Below are 6,713 nucleotides of genomic sequence, written 5' to 3' on the forward strand. Positions count from 1 at the left end.
CACTCCAGTATTCTGGCCTGGAGAATTTCATGAACTGTATAGTCCATGGGGTCCCGAAGAGTCAGATATGATTGAATGACTTTCACTTTCAGAATTTTTACTAAGACTTTTATCTTCTCTTCCGGAAATGGATGGGAACTGATTCTTATGAATAAATATATAATTCTCTGGAGCAAAATAAGTTGCATCTTCGTTAGAATTTGGAGATTATTTTTACTTAAATTTGAAATAATTCATGACTTTAACGTGAACCCGACTCATTTTCCTATAAAACTACTGAGTGAAATCCAGGGTTGAATATGATCCCTGGGCGATAATGACTTTATGCCATTTGGAAAGTGCGTAGAGTGATGCATTTAGAAATTAAGAAACTGGAACACACACAGAAACACACACTCTCTCCCAGGTTATCTCTGTAGATCTGCTGACCCTCCCACGTCTTCAGAAATGACCCCAGTTCTCCGCTCTCCTATATATCTGCCCTTTGCAATGTCACTTTGCAACTTCTGCCATTAAAGGCGAAGTCCATTTTCTTTCTTATTGAAGCTGGTGAGGTGCTGTTTTGTCCAGTGAAATGCAGAGTAGAGGATATTGTGACAAATCTGAGTGAAATTCCAAAGAGAATGTGAGAATACATGCTTTTTTTCTCTCCCTCACCACTTCTTTCTCTCCCCTCTCTATCGGTAGCTGGCCAGTATGAGCATCAACACAGATTAGCCTGCTGGAGATGGAGAGATAGTTCTGAAAAAAGCCATGTTATCCTAGCCAAAGCCCTTGATCTGTGATAGAGCCAGTTAATATCAGTCAAACCAATGAAGGTACCAACAGCTGACCTCAGGGGCATGATTAGCATATCTGAGAGCAGAAGGGCTACTTGTTTGGTTGCTTGTTCCCAGCATTATTTATGGTAACTGAAAACTGAAAGAGCATCTAAATTAAAAATATTTCAGAAATAAACTGAGACTAGAGTGCAATTCCAGAGAAGGCAATGGCACCCCACTCCAGTACTCTTGCCTGGAAAATCCCGTGGATGGAGGAGCCTGGTAGGCTGCAGGCCATGGGGTCGCTAAGAGTTGACTGAGTGGCTTCACTTTCACTTTCATGCATTGGGGAAGGAAATGGCAACCCATTCCAGTGTTCTTGCCTGGAGAATCCCAGGGATGGGGAGCCTGGTGGGCTGCCATCAATGGGGTCACACTGAGTCAGACACGACTGAAGTGACTTAGCAGCAACAGCAGCAGAGTGCAATTCAGTGTTACTTACTTTATACTCCATTGTGTGTGTGATCAGTCACCAAGTTGGGTCTGACCCTCTGCTACTCCTTGGACTGTAACCCACCAGACTTTTCTGTCCATGGGATTTCCTAGACAAGAATACTGGAGTGGGTTGTCATTTCCTTCCCCAGAAAATTTTCCTGACCCAGGGATCAAACCCACATCTCCTGCATTGGCAGGTGGGTTCTTTACCACTGAACCACCAGGAACCCCCTTAGACTCCTTTAGATCTGTTCATATTAACTCCATTTCATTTATCCAACTTCTAGGGCTTATCCACATAGTTTTATGAAGCAAAGATTTCTCAATTCTTTCACGTATTATGTTTATATGATTTGCATTAGATTTAAAATATATGCAGACACATCAAAATTGTAACTGTACTGAAACACATGAAAAGGCTTCCCCCAGTCATAATGATAACATAAGATCTCTAAGGTGCAAGTAATCTGAGATACCACCTTGACTCATGTCAAATTTGAGCCAGTTTAAATGTATTCTCCTTTCAGACTATTTATATAATGTTTTCTTTAATTATTTGAATAGATATTTGCAAAGTTAATGAATTCTAACTTTGTCTAACACATTCATCTTGTTAAGTCACCCACCCACTTCTCTTACATGCCCACCCTCAACTCTTAATCATTTCTCCCAAGACATCTCTTTTATTTTAGTAAGACATCTTTTGGTTGCAAATAAGAAATTGAAATTACAGTCAATTTTAAAAAGTAATTTTATTAAAGAAATACAGTGGTTCATGAACCTAGCAAGGCTATGGGTAAATTTTGCCCCAAGTATGTATGACTGGATCTGGTAAGCTGAAGGATATTATTACTTTTGGTCCTATGACTCAGTAGTAAAGAACCCACTTGCCAATACAGGAAATTCAGGTTTGATCCCTGGGTTGGGAAGACCCTCTGGAGAAAGAAAGGCAACCCATTTCAGTATTCTTGCCTAGAAAGTCCCATGGACAGAGGAGGTTGGCAGGCTACAGTCTCAGTTCAGTTCAGTCGCTCAGTCATGTCTGACTCTTTGCGACCCCATGAATTGCAGCACACCAGGTCCCCCTGTCCATCACCAACTCCCGGAGTTTACCCAAACTCATGCCCATCAAGTTGGTGATGCCATTCAGCCATCTCTCCTCTGTCGTGCCCCTCTCCTTCTGCCCCCAATCCCACCCAGCATCAGAGTCTTTTCTAATGAGTCAACTCTTCGCATGAGGTGGCCAAAGTGTTGGAGTTTCAGCTTTAGCATCAGTACTTCCAATGAACACCCAGGACTTATCTCCTTTAGGATGGACTGGTTGGATCTGCTTGCAGTCCAAGGGACTCTCAAGAGTCTTCTCCAACACCACAGTTCAAAGGCATCAATTCTTCAGTGCTCAGCTTTCTTCATAATCCAACTCTCACATCCATACATGACTGCTGCTGCTGCTGCTAAGTTGCTTCAGTTGTGTCCAACTCTGTGCAACCCCATAGATAGCAGCCCACTAGGCTCCTCTGTCCCTGGGATTCTCCAGGCAAGAATACTGGAGTGGGTTGCCATTTCCTTCTCCAATGCAGGAAAGTGAAAAGTGAAAGGGAAGTCACTCAGTTGTGCCCAACTCTTAGCAACCCCATGGACTGCAGCCTACCAGGCTCCTCCGTCCATGGGATTTTCCAGGCAAGAGTACTGGAGTGGGGTGCCATTGCCTTCTCCCCATACATGACTACAGGGTCGCAAAAGAATAGGACAAAATTTAGCAACTAAACAGGAAATGTATGACTGGATCTTGTGAGCTGAAGGATATTGTTGTTGCTTTCAGTCACTCAGTCATGTCCAACTTTTTGTGTCCTCATGGACTGCAGCATGCCAGGCTTCCCTGTCTCCCAAAGTTTGCTCAAATTCATGTCCATTGAGTCAGTGATACTATCTAACCATCTCATCCTCTGCCGCCCCCTTCTGCTTTTGCCTTCAGTCTTTCTCAGGAAGGATATTGTTTGTATGTAATTCTTTCTCCCCATCTCATCTCCTATTCTGTAGATGAACTGGCCTAGTTCCATTGGCCATCTCCAAGTAGTTGACATGACTACTGGAAGCTCTCAACCAGAGAAAAGAAAGGAGCCTCACTCTCACCTTCAGTAAGGAAACTTCCAAAGCGGGACTCAGATTAACCTGCTGGAGTTACATGACCACTCATATTTTCCATTCTTATGGTGTAGAGGATGTTGTTTTACAATTGACTTGGGTTATCTGTCCAAAACGATGCCAGTAGGACATTGTGATAAGCGAATAAAGAATAGTGCAAATGCAGAAGGGAGACTATTTTGCCAAAACTGTGGGCTGTCATTTCTAAAATAAGGAATCAGTGATGGTAAGAAGACCTAAATGACAGGGTCCCACTAGATTATTTCTCTTTGATATGATGTGACCGCACAATTTATTAATTTACATCAGAGAAGGTTTTCCACATGCCAGACACTTATTGCAATAAGCTAGGAACGTTGCTGTCATAAGTTGTATAAAAATAGTTTTATAAAACTGAAAACAATTCAGTTAAAATGTATTCTGAAAGTGGAGGAAAAATATCAAAATCATGATTTTGAAAACTTAGTCCTGTTCTATAAACATTTCCTTGTTCAGTTCAGTTCAGTTGCTCAGTCATGCCCGACTCTTTGCAACCCCATGACACAGCATGCCAGGCTTCCCTGTCCATCACCAAATCCCAGAGCTTGCTCAAACTCATGTCCACTGAGTCAGTGATGCCATCCAACCATCTCATCCTCTGTTGTTGCCTTCTCCTCCTGCCTTCAATCTTTCCCATATCAGGATCTTTTCCAATAAGTCAGTTCTTCGCATCAGGTGGCCAAAGTATTGGAATTTCAGCTTAGGCATCAGTCCTTCCAGTGAATATTCAGGACTGATTTCCTTTAAGGTCTGGTAAATATCATCAGGCAAAAGTCAAATAATTTTAGAGGTTGCCTTTTGTCTCCTCCTCTTAAGGAATCTGTTCTCTGTCGTCTGTTGAAACAATCATTTTGTACATTGTCTGCTTTTCTGGTTGCTTACAATGGGAGAGAGAGTGAAGCGCCAGTTATTCAGATTCCAGCTACGTTAGTCAGTTTTACTCCTTTTTTTGTGTTCTCATCTTGCTGAAGCCCTTGTTACCTGTGCTCTGCTGGAATTACCCTTCTGTTTGGTTCAGTTCAGTTCAGTTGCTCAGCTGTGTCAAACCCATTACAACCCCATGGACTGCAGCACGCCAGGCTTCCCTGTCCATCACCAACTCCTGTAGCTTGTTCAAACTCATGTCCATCAAGTCAGTGATGCCATCCAACCATCTCATCCTCTATCATCACCTTCTCCTCCTGCCTTCAATCTTTCCCAGCATCAGGGTCTTTTCAAATGAGTCCACTCTGCATCAGGTAGCCGAAGCACTGAAGTTTCAGCTTCAGCATCAGTCCTTCCAATGAATATTCAGGACTGATTTCCTTTAGGAGGGGCTGGTTGGATCTCCTTGCAGTCCAAGGGACTCTCAAGAGTCTTCTCCAGAACCATAGTTCAAAAGCATCAATTGTTTGACACTCAGCTTCCTTTATAGTCCAACTCTCACATTCATACATGTAGATCTACAAGACCTTCTATAACACCCCAGAAAGATGTCCTTTTCATCATAGGGGACTGGAATACAAAAGTAGAAAGTCAAGAGATACCTGGAATAACAGATTTGGCCTTGGAGTACAAAATGAAGTCGGGCAAAGACTAACAGTTTTTCCAAGAGAAACACACTGGTCAAAATTTCCTAGCAAATTATGCAGCAACAAGATGTGAATAGAAATAGCATAAGAGTGAATAGCTTTTTGCTCCTGATTCTACTCATGTTCTAATTTTATTCCTGCTTATGTAAGAGTATGTATTAGGTTGGTGCAAAAGTAATTGCAGTTTTACATTGTTGAAATTTGCCATTTGATATTGGAATACACTCTTAAATAAACGTGATTTCGTTATAGATCATTTTAATGTGCATTTCTTGCTTTATACTTTTCACTAATGAATTAATACTTGCTGTTTATTTTATATATACTTTAGACTATTGGAATGATGTTAGACAAAAAAGCAAATTCAAGTGATCTTCTTATTCAAGTTCAAAATGGATCATAAAGCAGTGGAGACAATTCACATCAGCAATGCATTTGGTCCAGGAACTGCTAATGGACATATAATGCAATGGTGGTTCAAAACCTTCTGCAAAAGAGACAAGTGCCTTGAAGATGAGGAGCATAGTGGCCAGCCATTGGAAGTTGACAAGAACCAATTGAGAGCCATCATTGAAGCTGATCATCTTACAGCTACACAAGAAGTTGCCCCAAAACTCAACATCAACCATTCTATTCAGCATTTGAAGCAAATTGGAAAGGCAGAAAAGCCTAATGAGATGATTGGAAAAAAAAAAAAGTCATCATTTTGAAGCGTCGTCTTCTCTTATTCTATGCAAAAAAACAATGAACCATTTCTCAATTGGACTGTGACTTGTGATGAAATGTGGATTTTATCTGAAAAGCAATGATGACCAGCTCAGTGGTTGGACCAAGAAGAAGCTCCAAAGCACTTCCCACAGCAGAGAATGGTCATGGCCACCGTTTGGTGGTCTGTTGCTGGTCTGATCCACTACAACTTTCTGAATCCAGTGAAACCATTACAACTGAGAAGTATGCTCGGCAAATCGCTTAGATGCCCATAAGACTACAATGTCTGCAGCTGGCACTGGTCAGCAGAAAGGGCCCAATTCTTTTCCAGGACAGCATTCTACTGCACATCACACAACTTCATTTTGATATTTGGCAAAACTAATACAATTATGTAAAGTTTAAAAATAAAATTAAATTTAAAAAAAAAAGTTGAATGAATTTGGGTATGAAGTTTTGCCTTATCTGCCATATTCACCTGACCTCTTGCCAGCCAGCTACTGCTATTCAAGCATCTTGACAACTTTTTGAAGACAAAATAGTTCCACAACCACCAGGATACAGAAAATGCTTTCCAAGAGTCTGTCAAATCCCAAAGCACTTATTTTTATGCTACAGGAATAAACAAACACATTTCTTATTGGCAAAAATGTATTGATTGCATTGGTTCCTATTAAGATTAATAAAGATGTGTTTGAGCAATTGCATACCCTGATTTAAAATTCAGGGTGTGCAACCACAATTACTTTTGAATGCAATTACTTTTGGTTAAAAAATAAAATAAATGAAATTTTGATGAAGCATGGACTACATATAGAGGTTTAAATAATAAAATTTATTTAAGAAAAGCATATGATATTGTGTTCTATTGTATAAAATCAACATTTTCAATAGCCGATGCAGTCTTTTTCTCAGATCCATGATATTTAGTAAGATAATAAAAATTCAAATAGTTTCACAATTCATGAATATTGATGTCATCAAAGCTATAAAT

The 6,713-nt window shown here is 40.5% G+C and overlaps 1 pseudogene; it reads left to right on the top strand.

Moving 5' to 3' along the window:
* Positions 1–5,361: 5,361 nt before the first annotated feature.
* Positions 5,362–6,396, top strand: LOC104996606 (annotated as a pseudogene).
* Positions 6,397–6,713: the final 317 nt, after the last annotated feature.

The sequence above is a fragment of the Bison bison genome, unplaced genomic scaffold (genome assembly GCF_000754665.1).
Source record: "Bison bison bison isolate TAMUID 2011002044 unplaced genomic scaffold, Bison_UMD1.0 scf7180017864296, whole genome shotgun sequence".
NCBI classification, from domain to species: domain Eukaryota; kingdom Metazoa; phylum Chordata; class Mammalia; order Artiodactyla; family Bovidae; genus Bison; species Bison bison.